Genomic DNA, 19,914 nt, shown 5'->3' with positions numbered 1-19,914 from the left:
CCTGTGAGGGCCAGGCAAAGGGAAAGTTGGACTGGATGGAATCCTATATGGATTTGGGGAGGGAGACATCGAGGGCCTCAGACTTCGCTGCATTGATTTTAAAATTTGACCATGTAACAAAGTGATCTATTTCAGCCATAACAGCATGGATGGATATATGTGATTGAGTGATATATACTAGGACAGGGTTCCCCAACTCCAGTCCTCAAGGCCCACCAACAGGTCATGTTTTCAGGATTTCCTTAGTATTGCACAGGTGATGTAACTATTGCCTGTGCTGATGATGGAATTATCACCTGTGCAATACTAAGGAAATCCTGAAAACATGACCTGTTGGTGGGCCTTGAGGACTGGAGTTGGGGAACCCTGTACTAGGACATCATCAGCAAATAGAGAGCACTTGTACTCGGTGCCTCCCACCTCAATCCACCTAATATTGAGGTTATGGCGAATTGATGAGAGCAGGTGCTCCGTCACTAGGATGTATAAGAGAGGGGACAGAGGACATCCCTGCCTTGTCCCATTGGTGAATGTGAAAGGTGATGAAAATGTTCTGATGCACCCCCTGGGCCTTGGGACACCCGGAGCCGGACCCTTTTTGGTGGATGCTGGTGGTTGTAGTCTTCGTGGCGGCGACCCGGTTCCGTGGCTCAGGGTGGTCAAACCAGTGGCGGAACTATTTATGTGGTTTTGATGTTTAAATGTCCGACTACGCCACCCGTGGATTGCGGTCAGAGTGAACCGCCGCTGCAGGGCAGACCGCTGAGGCTGGTGTTGTGGGTGCAGCAGAGCGTAGCATAACTCCTCACGGGAGGAGTATAGCCTCAGGGCAGTGTATGCGGAGGATGGGGGTGATGGTGCAGGGCAGTAGCAGTAACGACACGGAGTCAGTGATGCAGTCCAGGGCCTTTACTCACAGTTCTTATTATCCAGACCACGTCTGCAGGTAACGGCTGCCCACATCGTACTGTGCTCACCAGGTGAGGGGCTCAGACAACTCCCAGATAACTTTGGAGCGCTTCACAGGACCCCCTTTGTGTGTCCTTTGTCTGGCCTTTCTTACCAACCCTTCTGTCCGGCTGCCTCGGGCCTCCTCTTGGTAAACTTGGCGCCAGTTTCCCTGACCCTATGTGGTGCCTTCCTAGTGGGTGTAGTGAGGGGCTGCGCACATAAAATGTCACAGCCTCCGGTTTCTAGCTGAGGGTCGTTTCCTGCCTCCACTAGTTTCGGGGACCGGTCTCCCCCTTTGGCCTGACCCCTCCACGCAGGTGGATTCGGGCGTGCGGTGGCGACTCGCCCGTCCGCACCCCTGGGATCCCTTCATTCCTCGTTCCTGGAGCCTTCTCCGCTCCTCATCCTTCCTTCTCCGTCTTCCAGGCCTGGGCCTCTGTTACTAGGCCCGCCTCTGGAGCAGAGCTCATGCAGAGCCCCTGCTCCCTGCCACTTCTGCTCAGACTTCTCTGCACTGAACTAAGATGGTGCCCACCTTTTATACTCCCTTCTCAATGCACCCAGGAACTGCTTCCTCCCTGCTCCTGCACTAAAGGGTTCCCCTTCCTCAGTGTTCCCTCCCCCCACTCCAGCCAGGGACAGGGACTGTCGTGCCCATCTCAGAGGCATATTGGTCGCCCTGCCCCACGGCAATGTGGTGTAATGCATGCAGGTGTCGGGTCCTGATCCACACTCCATCCTTACCTGAGAGTGAGATATCACACCTCTGGGTGAGGTGCAATACCTCTGTAGCAACCGAGCCCTCAGGGAGCTACAGTTCCATTTATCTTCAGCCTAGGTGACGTATTGTGATACAGGGCCGTGATTTGGGCTATAAAAGGGTCCCCTAGACCCCTACCGCAAGCTTTTTAAGAGAATCATATATGGCGTGCCAGGAGACTCTATGGAATGCTTTCTCAGCATCCAACGAGAGTATCTAATTACAAATTTTTAACTGCATCTAGCCCAGGTAATACTTTGTGCCTAGTAGCAGTGTCTGCTAGTCAGCGGATTATCCCGGCTGTTAAGCAAGCTACACCACCTGTAGTTTGGACACTTAATTTTTTCAAAGGAAATGCTTCGGGACTACGGGATACTCAGTGAAGAGCATCAGGAGGCACCCCAAGGCATAGGGGCTGGGACTGGCAGTAGGATGCCTTGCGGTGGACAGCCGAGCTCGATCCTAATAAAAGCTTTTTAACTGCAGCAGCTTTAGTGGACGCTACTGGAGCTGGAATTCCGCGGCTGCTGGCATGAGATTTGCCCTCCAATAGATCCTTGTAAATGGATTTAAAGTGTATTCATTCAAATTAGAGAGACAATTTAAATTAAAAAGCTTAGAGCTGCCTCCACCACAGGGGGGCTCGCTCGACCCACCAGCGGACAGGCACCAGTATTGGGAGAGGGGGGCTGGCCGTCAGGGTTCACCGCGGCTCTGGCACAAACCCGGCGACACGGAGGTGTCACGGGCAGGAGCGGACTGAACGTGTCGGCTTCTCACTTTTTGGATTTTAGAAGGGCATGACATGCCTATATCTGTGTCTCCCCCTCCTTTTACTCCTCCACCTCTTTTCTTTTCGCATGACTATATGTACTTGTCACTTTTCCATGTGTTAGTTGTGTCTTCTGAGCAGTTTGTCAGCTTTTGGACACCTTTGAAGGTGTTTTCTATGTGTTTCTATGTGTTTTTGTTTGCCTGCCATTGGTTTTAACGGTGTTCGAAGGTGTTCGACGAACAGTTTGACGAACAGTTCGGCGAACACACGGGTGTTCGACGAACCGAACCGAACTTGAACACTACGGGGGTGGCTCAACACTACTTGTCACTTAAAAACAAACACAGCACCTGCCATGAACTTGCTAATTCTGGACACTGACCACCCCATATCATCCGCTCTCCCCACCAGAAGCAAAACAGCCAACCATCTGTCCTCCTCCTCCTCAACATCGCCCCAGTACAAAAATAAGCTCTACCATACTCGCCTTGCCGCCTCATATGATGACCAGGTCTAACTTGCAATGGAATCCCGGATCAAACGTCCTGCTCTTTCATAACCACCTGCCAAATATGCAAAGGCCATTCTACTCCTGAACTCTCTGCCTCTGGCGCCAGCATGCGGAAACGATCCCACTGAAAACAAGACAATGCATCCGCAAAATAATTTTGACCTCCTGGCACATGCACCGCTGAAACCCAAGCATTCAATTCAAGACAATGTAGAATTAATTCCCTAATCAGCTTAATTACTGGCAGAGATGAGACAGGCAGGCTATTGATTATTGACACCACACTCCTGTTGTCGCAATGGAACCTAACTCTTTTATTCAAGAAAACCTCCCCCAAATCAAAACTGCAACCACTATAGGAAATAATTTGCGCAAAGCAAGATTCTTCACAAAATTCCACTCCTTCCACAACTCCTGCCATCCGCCCGCACTCCACCGACCCTTGCAGTAAGCATCATAGCCAGATTCCCCTGCAGCGTCCGTATAAATCTCACAATTGAAACTGGTTAAAACCTCATTTTGAATCAATAACGTACCATTTTAATTCTCTAAAAACATTTTCCAAACTAACAAATCCACCCTGTGATCCTTTTTTAATCGAATAAAATGATGCGGTCAATCTCCGACAAAATATTCTGCCCATCGGCATAATCCTACACGCAAAACACAGTCTACCTAAAAGAGATTGCAAGTCTTTTAATGTCACTTTGTGCTACTTTCGAACTCTCTCCACCTCTTGTCTTAGCACAATCAATTTATCCTCTGGTATCCGACATTCCATATTTTCCGAATCAATCAAAATACCCCAAAAACTTAATACAGTACAGGGGCCCGCTGTTTTCTCCTTCGCCAATGGCACCCCAAAATGCTGTGCTAGCCATACCATAGTTGATAACAAGTTCCTATAAACTAATGAATCTGGGGGGCCTATAAACAAAAAGTCATACAAATAATGAATGACCGACTGCACAGAGACAACATCTCTTACCACCGACTCCAAGAAGGTGCTAAAAGTTTCAAACAATGCACATGAAATTGCACAACCCATGGGCAAACATCTATACAGGTAATATTCCTCATTCCAAAAACAGCCTAACAACGGTATACTTTCCAGATGCACCGGAAACAACCTGAACTCAGATTCAATATCTGCTTAGCTAACAAAGATCCAGGCCCGTATCTCCACACCCACTGCACTGCTGCATCGAATGAAGTATATTCCACTGAACATAATTCCTGATCAATACCCTCATTAACTGAAAACCACTTTGGGTACGACAAATGCTGGATTAATCAGAACTTATTTGGTTCTTTCCTAGGCACTACCCCAATCGGGAAACAATTACATCCTCCACAGGTAAACTACAAAAAGGGCTCGCCATACGCCCCAACTCAACCTCTTTCCTCAATTTCTCACTAGCTATTTACTGATAAACTGACGCTGACCTCAAATTCTTCACAGAAAAGGGGACCATTTGACTAGGAGATGGAATCTGAAAACCTTCCGAAAAACCATTAAGAATAACAGCAGCCTACAACTTATCAGGGAACTTACTTAGAAAGGGGGACATCGCAAAAGGTTTCACCGGAGTCACCCCCTTTATTTGTACCCACAGAAGCCTTTCCTTTTCAATTCTTAAAACATTTGAAAACCCTGTGCGAAATCCCGTTACAATGGGAACATACATGTTTAAATTTGCAGCTGGCCCCATATTTGCACTGACCCTCATTAAATTGCCAGCTTGTTCCTCCTTTTTTTTTTATCCCTGTGCCCCCTGACTGCTTCCCCCATGCCCTGACGATTGATTCCCACTACTTCCACTCCCATGAAAGGACTGCCCAAACCTTGAAGAAGCCATAACTTTTAGCCAAAGCCCTATGTCTTTTGGATCCCACCTATTCTCTGGCTGCACTGCTTTCCTCTGCCAGAATTGCTCATTATACCTTAACCAGGTCTGGCCCCCATAAGTATGATGTGCCTCCCCTATCGAATCCAAGTAACAAAACAAACCTGAGCAGTTGTCAGATGACTTCTCCCCAATGACACTCGCTAATATTGCAAATGCTTGCAACCAATTAACAAATCGGAATCAACCGCCACCTACGCTTTTTCTTTACTATCGTACTTTTTCCCTTTGTCCAAATTAATTTTTTCAAGGGGGAGAAGTGAAAAAATCTCTACATACTCATCACGCTAAATTTTTTCCTTCACTTCCTTCTTTAAATACGCCCCTAATGGCCCCTCCAAACAGACATAGACCTCCCCTTTTGCCCTGTCATCAAACTTAACAGCATCCCCTTTATCCTTTTTCATCTGCACTGATACCGACACATTCGTAGACACCCCTTCAGAACCTACAGCTGACTTCACTTATTCACTACCAGCATTCGGCACTACTGACTGCCCTGGCAACCAAGCTCCCATGGGCGATAACCTCAACCCACTCATTGACCCACTGTCTAATCTTAAAAGGAATTGCAACATGTTAGCTAAAATGTCCCTAAGCCCGGCACCTCCGGCCCGTTAAACCCACCAAAATTTCTCCCTCAAGACCATACCACCTGACCTCTCCTTTCCCTTTGTGATATACACCCCAACGGCGACAAACCAGACATAGATTCATACTCACTGAGCAGCGCAGATGCTGTGTACCATCCAGCTGTGAATCCAGCATCCCGAATATCTTCCTCGCTACGACGCACTCCACCAGAATCCAATCCCTCCGAGATCTGATGTTGCTCAATGCCCACCACCCTAGCCTCCACCTCACCAGGGGGGACCTGAGCGCTTGTTGACGGTTGTGTTGCTCCTTGCCCAGGGGATCATCTCCTGCTTGTCCTCCCGCAGCTCCTCCTGGAAGTTCTCAACCTTGCATGCATCCTGTCATGGACGAACTTGACCAGTCTCTGCTGGTAGTAGGAGATATGCCAGGCAGCTTCCGGTTACTGCCCGCCACACCACCTGCCGCCTTGAAGATCCAGGCAGCAGGTCTTCTCCCTCCTGCTCCCTGTCCTCCACATCCTGATTTGATGCCTGCTGCTGCTTCATCTAGCAGGCATCCCGACTGGAACATCGCCATGTGTGCCTGCTGTAGTGGACCCTGATTGTGATGCTCTAAGCGCCGCAGGCAGTGCAGAAAAACCAATCCTGGCTTCCAGTGTGGCCTGTGCTTCTGGTGCAGCCCTCACTTACAGGGCAGGCCACCGCCTGCTAGCTCGTACACACGCAATCCGGCTGGGTGGATTCCTGCAGGGGCGAGCGCGATGAGCAGGTATGTAACAACTGCGATAACCTCCCGCAGGGTCCCTTGAGGGGCTCTGGAGCCTGCACCTGCTGCATGTGGTGACTTTGAGGCTCAACCTCTCTGGGGGCCTTGCTCTCCTGGCCCGTCTTCCAGACCCCTCGGGCAGATCATGACTTCTTGAGCCTCCCAGCAGCGCTGCCAACTGGGACTCCAGCCACCCATCACTCCTGTACCTCGCTGCCTCCCGCAGCTGACCCATGAGGCAGTCCAATTGGGCCCTCAGGTACTGCTTCTTTTTTTTTTTAATTAACTTTTCTATGGGATTGCCAACCCTAGAATGGCAATTTTCCCCCACTTTTTCCTATATATCCCCAAATTTCTCCCCCTTTTCCGCCCCTTAATTTCAAATGACCAATCCCAGCCCCCATTATCTTTTCAATTTGAAACCTCCCGCCCAGTCTCAGTCATGGGGGGTAATCCTTGAGCTGTGCCTTGCCTCCTGCCCCCTCCTCTCCTCAGCAATAACTCAGTGAGGGCCAGATAGAGACTGCAGGCAGATTATACAGCACCCAGTACTGACTGATCCTCAGCCTACAGGACATCATATAGTATATATAGGACAATATATTATAGCATGTGAGGTCCTGAAGGCTGAGGATCAATCAGTGTATATTATATTAAATATATCTGTATACAGTACAATACACCCAATATTGTTATACGGTAGTGACCAAAATAACAGTTTGTTCAAAAACATGAGTTAAGCACAAAATCTTTATACTAGTTTTTATTTTAGAACTGCTTCACATCTATGTTGCATAGAATCATCCTACTACTGGCACCTGTCAACTGTTATTCCAGCCCAGGATGCTGTTACTACATCCCAAATTCTTTTGGCATTTGTTGGCTTTGCCTCAGAAATGGCATTCACCCTACAAGTGTTCTACCAGATTAAAGTTCGGGGATTGGGCTGGCCACTCCACTTTTGGATTATTGTTGAAACCTCCTGGATTTATTTTTAATTAATAAATGGGTAAATGGGGGAGTGTGGGGGAGTCTTTATTCAAATAAAGTATTTTTTTCCTGTGTGTCTTTGTTTTTTTTACTATTAAATTACCGGGTTAGAAATAGGAGTGTCTGATTGATGCCATGACATTAACCCAAAAATATTACCCCAATTGCCAACACAGCAGGGTAAGCGGGAAGAGCCGGGCAAAGCACCAGAATTAATGTATCTAACAGATTTGCCTTTTCTGGGGAGTCTATAGGCTGATATTTTAAGTCTGGGGATGGCAAAATATCCATGGACCTTCCCAGCCTGAGAATACCAAACCCCAGCTGTCTGCTTTACCTTGGCTGGTAATCAAAAATGGGGGGATCTCACGCCGCTTTTTTTTATTATTTATTGAAATAATTTAAAAAAACAACGTGGGGACCCCTCTATTCTTGATAGCTAGCCAAAATAAAGCAGACAGCTTAGGGCTGCAGCCATGACTGTGATGGGGCCGGATGCGCCCACACCGGAAAAGCTTGTTAATTGGGTGCGCTGCAGTCTTTCAACAAGCTTTGTCCAGGCTGCTGAACCCAAACAGTAACACGGACTTCCATGAGAAGTCCGTGTTCGGAGTACATGCACGGACACTATGTGTCCGGTATGGACCCCGAACTGTAGCGTTCGGGTTCGTCCATCACTAAATATAACTGACACACGTCCAGGTTCCTCTCAGTGCTTCAGCTTCCATCTCACAGGAAGACAGGGTTGCAATATTGTTGAAATACAGCGGAGATCAGAAATCTTAGTCAAAACAGTGCCAGAAAACTGCAGTGAAGGAAATAATTATTTGATCCCTTGCTGTTCTTGTAAGTTTGCCCACTGACAAAGACATGAACTGTCTATAATTTTAAGGGTAGGTTAATTTTAACATTGAGAGATAGAATATCCAAAAAAAATCATTAAAATCAATCACATTGTATAAATTTGATAAATTTGTTTGCATTTTGAAGTGAGAAAAAAGTATTTGATTACTCTGCCATACAACACTAAATACAAGGTGGAAAAACCCTTGTTGGCAAACACAGCAGTAAGACGTTTTTTGTAGTTGATAATGAGGGTTGCGCACATGTCAGGAGGAATTTTGGTCGACTCCTCTTTGCAGATCATCTCTAAATCATTCAGATTTTGAGGCTGTCGGTTGGCAACTCGGAGCTTCAACTCCCTCCATAAGTTTTCTATGGGATTAAGGTCTGGAGACTGGCTAGGCCACTCCAGGACCTTAATGTGCTTCTTTATGAGCTACTCCTTTGTTGCCTTGCTTATATGTTTTGGGTCATTGTCTTACTGGAAGACCCAGCCACGACCCATTTTGAATGTCCTGGCGGAGGGAAGGAGGTTGTCACTCAGGATTTTATGGTACATGGCCCCATCCATTCTCCCATTGATGCGGTGAAGTAGTGATGTGCCCTTAGCAGAGAAACACTCCCAAAACATAATATTTCCACCTCCATGCTTGACAGTGGGGGTGGTGTTCTTTGGGTCATAGGCAGCATTTCTCTTCCTTCAAACACGGCGAGTTGCGTTAATGCCAAATAGCTCAATTTTTGTCTCATCTGACCTCAGCACCATCTCCCAATAACTCACAGAATCATCCAGGTGATCATTGGCAAACTTCAGATGGGCCTGCACATGTGCCTTCTTGAGCAGGGTGAACTTGCGGGCACTGCAGGATTTTAAACATTTACGGTGTAATGTGTTAACAATGGTTTTCTTGGTGACTGTGGTCCCAGCTGCCTTGAGATCATTAACAAGTCCCCCCGGGTAGTTTTAGGCTGATCTCTCACCTTCCTCATGATCAAGGATACCCCACGAGGGGACATTTTGCATGGTGCACCAGATCAATGTCGATTGACAGTCATTTTGTATTTCTTCCATTTTCTTACTATTGCCCCAACAGTTGTTTCCTTCTCACCCAGCGTCTTACTTATGGTTTTGTAGCCCATTCCAGCTTTGTGCAGGTTTATGGTCTTGTCCCTTACATCCATAGAAAGTTCTTTGGTCTTGCCTATGTTGTATAGGTTAGAGTCTGACTAATTAATTGAGTCTGTGGACACGAGTCTTTTATACAGGTGACTATGTAAGTCAGCTGTCTTTAATAGTGTTGAGCCACCCCTGTAGTGTTCGAGTTCGGTTCGTCGAACACCTGTATGTTCGCCGAACTGTTCGTCGAACTGTTCGTCGAACACCGTCGAACACCGTTAAAACCAATGGCAGGCAAACAAAAACACATAGAAACACATAGAAAACACCTTCAAAGGTGTCCAAAAGCTGACAAACTGCTCAGAAGACACAACTAACACATGGAAAAGTGACAAGTACATATAGTCATGCGAAAAGAAAAGAGGTGGAGGAGTAAAAGGAGGGGGAGACACAGATATAGGCATGTCATGCCCTTCTAAAACCAAAAAAGAGCGAAGCCGACACGGCCAGTCCGTTCCTGCCCGTGCGACCTCCGTGTCGCCTGGTTTGTGCCAAAGCTGCGGTGGACCCTGACGGCCAGCCCCCCTCTCCCAATACTGGTGCCTGTCCGCTGGTGGGTCGAGCGAGCCCCCCTGCGGTGGAGGCAGGTCTAAGCTTTTCAATTTAACTTGTCTCTCTAATTTGAATGAATACACTTTAAATCCTTTTACAAGGATCTATTGGAGGGCAAGTCTCATGCCAGCAGCCGCGTAATTCCAGCTCCAGTAGCGTCCACTAAAGCTGCTGCAGTTAAAAAGCCTTTACAAGGATCGAGCTCGACGGTCCACCGCAAGGCATCCTACCGCCAGTCCCAGCCCCTGTGCCTTGGGGTGCCTCCCCGATGCTCTTCACTGAGTGTCCTGGGGGCCCTAACCATTTACTTTGAAAAAATTAAGTGTCCAAACTACAGGTGGTGTAGCTTTCTTAACAGCTGGGATAATTCGCTGACTAGCAGACACTGCTACTAGACACAAAGCATTTCCTGGGCTAGATGCAGTTAAAAATTTGTAATTAGATACTCTCGTTGGATGCTGAGAAAGCACTCCATAGAGTCTCCTGGCACGCCATATATTATTCCCTTAAAAAGCTTGGGGTAGGGGTCTAGGGGACCCTTTTACAGGCAAAATCACGGCCCTGTATCGCAATACGTCACCTAGGCGGAAGATAAATGGAACATTTTCATCACCTTTCATAATCACCAATGGGACAAGTCAGGGATATCCTCTGTCCCCTCTCTTATACATCCTAGTGACGGAGCACCTGCTCTCATCAATTCGCCATAACCCCAATATTAGGTGGATTGAGGTGGGAGGCACCGAGTACAAGTGCTCTGCATTTGCTGATGATGTCCAAGTATATATCACTCAATCACATATATCCATCTCAGCTGTTATGGCTGAAATAGATCACTTTGTTACATGGTCAAATTTTAAAATCAATGCAGCGAAGTTTGAGGCCCTCGATGTCTCCCTCCCCAAATCCATACAGGATTCCATCCAGTCCAACTTTCCCTTTGTCTGGCCCTCACAGGGTATCAAATACTTAGGAATTCCTATTCATAGAGACCTCTCCCGTCTATGTTATCTTCATTTTGGGCCCTTTATTGAACAACTCCATACAGACCACGGTTGGCAAGTTAGAACTGTAAGATTCACTACGTGAACCACTGGTGTTTTGTGGAAAAGCACATGTACACTGTGTTCCAAATTATTATGCAAAAAGTGTTTAGGAGTGATAAGGGAAGAATTTTTTTGTTTGTCAGTTAAACTCATTGATGGTGATGTGTGTCAGGGCTTTTTATATCACTGTAAGCAATTGCAGACACCTGTGCTAATTAGTTTGGCAGGTGTGTCCAATGAAAGGCAAGACTACTGAAGAAGGCTGTCCCACATTATTAAGCAGCCTACATTTTCTGCCAAAATGGGTAAAGAAAAAGGATGTGTCGGCTGCTGAGAAGCAACAAATTGTGGAGTGTTTAGGTCAAGGCATGACTACAATCAACATTGCCAAGACACTTCATCCTGATCATCGCACAATCAAGAAGTATGTAGCTGATTCACAGTACACATGTGTGCGTGCTGATAAGGGAAAATTGAGGACTCTTTCCTACAGGCAATTACATCAGGTTAAAAGAGCAGCGGCAAAAAAGCCTTGTCATAGCAGCAGACAAGTTTTAGAAGCTGCTGGTGCCTCCAACATCTATCGAACAACAAGATGCAGAGTCCTTCAGAGGTTTGCAGCTGTGCATAAGCCATCCTGTCGACCTCCTCTATCCACTGCACACAAGCAGAAACGGCTCCAGTGGGCCAAACAATACATGAAGACTGACTTCAAAACTGTTTTGTTCACCGATGAGTGCCATGCAACGCTCGATGGTCCAGATGGATGGAGTGGAGGATGGCTGGTTGATGGACACCCCACGCAAACACGGCTACGGCGCCAAAAAGGACGAGGTGGAGTAATGTTTTGGGCTGGAATTATGGGGAGAGAGATTGCCGGCCCCTTTAGGATCCCTGAAGGGGTAAAGATGAACTCCATAATGTATGTGGAGTTTCTCAAACAGCACTTCCTGCCATGGTTCAAGAAGAAGAACCGTGTATTCCACAGCAAGATCATTTTCATGCAAGATAATGCACCGTCTCATGCTGCACATAACACATCTGCATCTCTGGTTGATATGGGCATAAAAGGGGACAAACTTATGGTCTGACCCCCATGCTTCCCTCACCTCAACCCCATTCAGAACCTCTGGAGCACCATCAAAAGGAGTGTCTATGATGGCGGGAGGCAGTTCACATCTAAGCAACAGCTCTGGTAGGGTATTCTGTTACTGCTACAAGGCCCAAATCATTTTCCAGCCAAGATACAGAAAAACATGATTAGTAATTTTAAATCTGGTGGAGCTTAGTATAGATGGCCTAATAGAATCAATACTGCACACTGCTACAAGGCCCAAATTATTTTCCAGCCAAGATACAGATAAACATGATTAGTAATTTTAAATCTGGTGGAGCTTAGTATAGATGGCCTAATAGAATCAGTACTGCACACTGCTATAAGGCCCAAATTATTTTCCAGCCAAGATACAGATAAACATGATTAGTAATTTTAAAGCTTAAAATGGTTGGTTAGGTGATTTTAACAAATCATCAAGCTTTTACTCTCCCCAGGATGACACAGGGGTAGAAAAGTCATTTCGGATCCATGATTTTTTCATCTTTATGAACGTGAGTCTGTCTACATTATCAGTGGAGAGCTGCGTGCGCTTATCTGTCAGAACACCACCAACAGCGCTGAACACACGTTCAGACAGAACGCTGGCTGCGGGGCATGACAAGATCTCCAAGGCGTAAGTGGCGAGCTCCGGGAATTTATCCAGATTGGAAGCCCAAAAAGAGCAAGGGTCCAGTGACACAGTCAAGGCTTCAATGTTTACTTGGAGAAACTCCTGTACCATCGTCTCTAGGCATTGACTATGTGTCAGACTTCTTGTCTCCTGTGGCATTGCAAAGGATGGGCTAAAAAAGTGCTGAAATGATTCCGCAAAATTGATGTTAACAGCAGATACTGTGTTTCTGTTACGTTTTGAGAGCTGAACACTCGACGGTCCCACGGTTGGCATGTTTGAACTGTGAGATTTACTACGTGCACCACTAGTGTTTTGGGGAAAAGCACATGTAAGATTCTGCAACAGTCTCTGCTGAAACTCCTGCATGCGTGCATCTCTTTCTATGGCAGGAATAATTTCTGCAAATTTACTTTTGTACCGGGGATCTAAGAGTGTGGCAACCCAGTAGTCAGGATTATTTCTAATTCTCACAATTCGAGGGTCATGTTGGAGATAGTGCAGCAAGAAGGCACTCATGTGTCTTGCGCATCCAGGAGCCCCAAGTCCCTGTTGTGTTGGTGGCGAGGTAACAATCATGCTTCCTTCCTCTGCCCTCTCCCCCCAACCTCGCACAACAGAAATGTGATCAAGGTCTCCCTCATCTGATGAGTCTTCCATCAGTTCGTCCTCCACTTCTTCCTGGGCTCCTGCACCTTCCTCACTAGTTTGGCAGCTACCATGCGCCCTAGTAAAACCATCTCCCCCACCCTCACATGCCTGCTGCCTTGGTGCTGCCGACCGTCTGGACCTTGCAGATGTTAGCCCTTCCGCATACAACTCCTCCTCCTCTACTTCCTCCACCTCCTCTTGTGCCACCACCTAACTCCGAATTCTGTTTAACATGTGCTCCAGCATGTAAATCACCGGAATAGTCATGCTGATAATGGCATCGTCAGCACTAAACATCTTCGTCGCCATTTCAAAACTGTGCAGAAGGGTGCATAGGTCCCTGATCTGAGACCACTCCTCCAGCGTGATTTGCCCAACCTCTGGATCTCGTTGGCCCAGGCTATACGTCGCAACGTATTGCATCAGGGCTTGTCAGTGCTGTCACAGTTGCTGCAACATGTGCAGAATTGAATTCCACCGGGTAGGCACATCGCATTTTAGCCGGTGAAGTGGCAGGCCCAACGACTTCTGTAGAGATGTAAGTCGCTGAGCTGCGGGATGCACATGGCGGAAGTGAGCACACAGCGACCGTGCCCTCTGCAGAAGGCCATCTAGTCTGGGATAGTGGGCTAAAAATTGCTGGACAACCAGGTTCAACACGTGAGCCATACAAGACACGTGTGTGACATTGCCCCGGCGAAGGGCTGCACCCAGGTTTGCAGCATTGTCGCACACGGCCTTCCCTAGTTTCAGGTCCAGTGGAGACAACCATTCATGAAACTGGTTCTCCACAGCTGACCACAACTCCTCAGCTGTGTGACTCACATTTCCCAGACATTTCATAGTAAAAACCACCTGATGACGTTGAGCCCTGCTGCCAGCATAGTAAGGAGGTGTGCAGGATCCCTTCTGCGCAGTTAGAAAGCTTGTGGCATGACCAGACACGCTTTGGGTGCAGGTGGAGGACCGAGAGGAGGTTGAGGAGGCAGAAGCAGTGGAGGAACTTTGACATAAAGAGGATTGACGCACAACTCGTGGGGATGGCAAGACATGGACAGCAGCCCCTTGTCCTGCTGTCGCCATAGTTACCCAGTGCCCAGTTAGCGACATGTAATGCCCCTGTCCATGCCTACTCGTCCAAGTGTCTGTGGTGAAATGCACCTTGTCACACACAGAGTTTCTCAAAGAAGCGGTGATGTTGTGTGCGACATGCTGGTGGAGCGCAGGCACACCTTTCTTTGAGAAGTAGTGCCGACTGGGCATCTGGTACTGGGGCACTGCAACGGACATAAGGTCTCGAAAATCCTCTGTGTCCACCAGGCGGAAAGGAAGTATTTCTGTAGCCAAGAGCTTGAAGATGGTGAAATTCAACCTCTTAGCTTTCTCATGGCTAGGAGGAAATGGTCTTTTACTTGTCCACATCTGAGCGACCGAGGGCTAGCTGTTGTGCTTAGACGGGGTTGAGAAGGGTGTCCCCGGCAAACTACCGGTCTGTGAGGAAGATGCAGGCAGACATGTTAGGTTGCCTTGATCCAAAGGTGGTGCTATCGATGTCGGACAGCGCTGAACACCAGCTGGTGTTTCCACCTCCAAAGAAAATGATGACCTGCCAATCACGCTGGCTGCTGCGGGTAAAGAGGTGGCAGGTCTACGTCCCAAAACAGGTGTGACTGCTGTCCCCCCAGTCACAGAGGATGAGGAGGCCACGGATGCACAAGATGTGGTAGACGGTGGTTGGCCCGGCCAGCTAGGCCGCATTGTAGCACAGTGAGCTTCCCACTGCAACTTATGCTTCATATCCATGTGCCGTTTCAAGCATGAAGTACTCAAACTATGTATTTTTTGGCCTCTACTTAGCTTTTGCTGACAAATGTTACAGATAACACGAGTTGGGTCATCTTTATCGATCTGAAAAAATGCCCAGGCTATGCAAGGCTTAGCACCCATGCGACCTGAAGAGCCACCACGACTTGTGGTGAGAGGCAGAGTTGTGTTTGAGGATGCAGTTGTTGACGTGCTTCCAGTACTATGTCTCTGTCCAGGAAGGCGCAACCTGACCTCATCGTCACTAGCATCCTCTTCCACCTCCTCTGCTGACCTCATCTCTTGGCTGACTGTGGGTTGACAGTAAGTGGGATCTGCAACCTCGTCATCATCACCCTGTGTGTTATCACACCCATCGTCCTCAGAGCCAACCTGTTCCTGCCCTGACAAAAAACTCAAGTTGTCGCTCCAATCAGGTATTTGAGTCTCATCATCGTCTTCCTCATTGTCTCCACCAACAGGAGTTACAGTTTGGGAATGAGGGTCTACATTATGGTCAGAACCTTCTGCGTCTGGTCCTGGATCCGACTCATAAAGATTCTGGGCATCAGTGCAGATCATTTCCTCGTCTGGATTCACTGAAGCTCTGGAGCCGACCTCTGATTCCCAGGCTATAGTATGAGTAAACAACTCTGCAGACTCAACCATCTGTTCTACCCCATACTCAGACTGGCATCTGGAGACTTGGGAGCTGTAAGGAAGCAAGTGAGATTGGGGTGACACCTCTGAGAACTGGAGTTTTTATGATGTTGAAGTTGAGGTGGAGGAGAGCCCACTTAAAGGCTGTTGAAGCACCTGCTGTTTTTGTGCCTCATCTGGAATTTGTAGCGATTGGCGTGGCCATAAGAAAGGGATCTTATCACATTGTCCGCTAAAAGAAGTAGACATCTTAGTTGGCTGGAAGATGGTCTTTCTTCTGCAGATGTTACTGTTGCTTTAACACCTACCCCACGGACACAACCTTTTTTTCCCTTCCCAACACGCCTATTCCCCTTTCCACCAGCAGCAGGCCTTTTTCCACTCATTTTGGTGGTTAACTAATTCACAACTCTGAAGTTGTTTGCACATAAAACAATGGATGGGAACCGAGCAGAGCTGAGTGGCCAAACTGTGGTATTAGCCCAAAAGTATTGGCTGGGTTAGATGCAGATAAAAATTATATTGAATTTGCAACCTGCTGGAGGTTAGTATAGATGGACTAGCAGAACAAGTCCCACACACTGCTAGAAGCCCAAATATTTTTTCAGAGCTAGATGCAGAAAATTTTTTTATTCAATTTGCAACCTGATGGAGGTCAGTATAGATGGACTAATAGACCAAGTCCCACACACTGCTAGAAGCCCAAATATTTTTTCAGAGCTAGATGCAGAAAAAAATTATTTTTAATTTGCAACCTGATGGAGGTCAGTATAGATGGACTAATAGACCAAGCCCCACACACTGCTAGAAGCCCAAATATTTTTTCAGAGCTAGATGCAGAAAAAAATTATTTTTAATTTGCAACCTGATGGAGGTCAGTATAGATGGACTAATAGACCAAGTCCCACACACTGCTAGAAGCCCAAATATTTTTTCAGAGCTAGATGCAGAAAAAAATTAATTTTAATTTGCAACCTGATGGAGGTCAGTATAGATGGACTAATAGACCAAGTCCCATACACCGCTAGAAGCCCAAATATTTTTTCATAGCTAGATGCAGAAAATTTTTTTATTCAATTTGCAACCTGATGGAGGTCAGTATAGATGGACTAATAGACCAAGTCCCACACACTGCTAGAAGCCCAAATATTTTTTCAGAGCTAGATGCAGAAAAAAATTATTTTTAATTTGCAACCTGATGGAGGTCAGTATAGATGGACTAATAGACCAAGTCCCACACACCGCTAGAAGCCCAAATATTTTTTCAGAGCTAGATGCAGAAAAAAATTATATTCAATTTGCAACCTGCTGGACGTCAGTATAGAAGGACTAATAGAACAAGTCCCACACACTGCTAGAAGCCCAAATATTTTTTCAGAGCTAAATGAAGAAAAAAATTATTTTTAATTTGCAACCTGATGGAGGTCAGTATAGATGGACTAATAGACCAAGTCCCACACACTGCTAGAAGCCCAAATATTTTTTCAGAGCTAGATGCAGAAAAAAATTATTTTTAATTTGCAACCTGATGGAGGTCAGTATAGATGGACTAATAGACCAAGTCCCACACACTGCTAGAAGCCCAAATATTTTTTCAGAGCTAGATGCAGAAAAAAATTATTTTTAATTTGCAACCTGATGGAGGTCAGTATAGATGGACTAATAGACCAAGTCCCACACACTGCTAGAAGCCCAAATATTTTTTCAGAGCTAGATGCGGAAAAAAATTATTTTTAATTTGCAACCTGATGGAGGTCAGTATAGATGGACTAATAGAACAGGTCCCACACGCTGCTAGAAGCCCAAATATTTTTTCAGAGATAAATGAAGAAAAAAATTATTTTTAATTTGCAACCTGATGGAGGTCAGTATAGATGGACTAATAGACCATTTCCCACACACTGCTAGAAGCCCAAATATTTTTTCAGAGCTAGATGCAGAAAAAAAATATTTTTAATTTGCAACCTGATGGAGGTCAGTATAGATGGACTAATAGACCAAGTCCCACACACCGCTAGAAGCCCAAATATTTTTTCAGAGCTAGATGCAGAAAAAAATTATTTTTAATTTGCAACCTGATGGAGGTCAGTATAGATGGACTAATAGACCAAGTCCCACACACCGCTAGAAGCCCAAATATTTTTTCAGAGCTAGATGCAGAAAATTTTTTTATTCAATTTGCAACCTGATGGAGGTCAGTATAGATGGACTAATAGACCAAGTCCCACACACTGCTAGAAGCCCAAATATTTTTTCAGAGCTAGATGCAGAAAAAAATTATTTTTAATTTGCAACCTGATGGAGGTCAGTATAGATGGACTAATAGACCAAGTCCCACACACTGCTAGAAGCCCAAATATTTTTTCAGAGCTAGATGCAGAAAAAAATTATTTTTAATTTGCAACCTGATGGAGGTCAGTATAGATGGACTAATAGAACAAGTCCCACACGCTGCTAGAAGCCCAAATATTTTTTCAGAGATAAATGAAAAAAAAAAATATTTTTAATTTGCAACCTGATGGAGGTCAGTATAGATGGACTAATAGACCAAGTCCCACACACTGCTAGAAGCCCAAATATTTTTTCAGAGCTAGATGCAGAAAAAAATTATTTTTAATTTGCAACCTGATGGAGGTCAGTATAGATGGACTAATAGACCAAGTCCCACACACCGATAGAAGCACAAATATTTTTTCAGAGCTAGATGCAGAAAAAAATTATTTTTAATTTGCAACCTGATGGAGGTCAGTATAGATGGACTAATAGACCCAGTCCCACACACCGCTAGAAGCCCAAATATTTTTTCAGAGCTAGATGGAGAAATTTTTTTTATTCAATTTGCAACCTGATGGAGGTCAGTATAGATGGACTAATAGACCAAGTCCCACACACTGCTAGAAGCCTAAATATTTTTTCAGAGCTAGATGCAGAAAAAAATTATTTTTAATTTGCAACCTGATGGAGGTCAGTATAGATGGACTAATAGACCAAGTCCCACACACTGCTAGAAGCCCAAATATTTTTTCAGAGCTAGATGCAGAAAAAAATTATTTTTAATTTGCAACCTGATGGAGGTCAGTATAGATGGACTAATAGAACAAGTCCCACACGCTGCTAGAAGCCCAAATATTTTTTCAGAGATAAATGAAGAAAAAAATTATTTTTAATTTGCAACCTGATGGAGGTCAGTATAGATGGACTAATAGACCAAGTCCCACACACTGCTAGAAGCCCAAATATTTTTTCAGAGCTAGATGCAGAAAAAAAATATTTTTAATTTGCAACCTGATGGAGGTCAGTATAGATTGACTAATAGACCAAGTCCCACACACTGCTAGAAACCCAAATATTTTTTCAGAGCTAGATGCAGAAAAAAATTATTTTTAATTTGCAACCTGATGGAGGTCAGTATAGATGGACTAATAGACCAAGTCCCACACACTGCTAGAAGCCCAAATATTTTTTCAGAGCTAGATGCAGAAAAAAATTATTTTTAATTTGCAACCTGATGGAGGTCAGTATAGATGGACTAATAGACCAAGTCCCACACACTGCTAGAAGCCCAAATATTTTTTCAGAGCTAGATGCAGAAAAAAATTATTTTTAATTTGCAACCTGATGGAGGTCAGTATAGATGGACTAATAGACCAAGTCCCACACACTGCTAGAAGCCCAAATATTTTTTCAGAGCTAGATGCAGAAAAAAATTATTTTTAATTTGCAACCTGATGGAGGTCAGTATAGATGGACTAATAGAACAGGTCCCACACGCTGCTAGAAGCCCAAATATTTTTTCAGAGATAAATGAAGAAAAAAATTATTTTTAATTTGCAACCTGATGGAGGTCAGTATAGATGGACTAATAGACCATTTCCCACACACTGCTAGAAGCCCAAATATTTTTTCAGAGCTAGATGCAGAAAAAAAATATTTTTAATTTGCAACCTGATGGAGGTCAGTATAGATGGACTAATAGACCAAGTCCCACACACCGCTAGAAGCCCAAATATTTTTTCAGAGCTAGATGCAGAAAAAAATTATTTTTAATTTGCAACCTGATGGAGGTCAGTATAGATGGACTAATAGACCAAGTCCCACACACCGCTAGAAGCCCAAATATTTTTTCAGAGCTAGATGCAGAAAATTTTTTTATTCAATTTGCAACCTGATGGAGGTCAGTATAGATGGACTAATAGACT

The sequence above is a fragment of the Phyllobates terribilis genome, unplaced genomic scaffold (genome assembly GCF_046119375.1).
Source record: "Phyllobates terribilis strain yellow unplaced genomic scaffold, ASM4611937v1 Scaffold_11__3_contigs__length_659146591, whole genome shotgun sequence".
Classification (NCBI taxonomy): Eukaryota; Metazoa; Chordata; class Amphibia; order Anura; family Dendrobatidae; genus Phyllobates; species Phyllobates terribilis.
Note: the sequence above shows the minus strand (reverse complement) of the source record.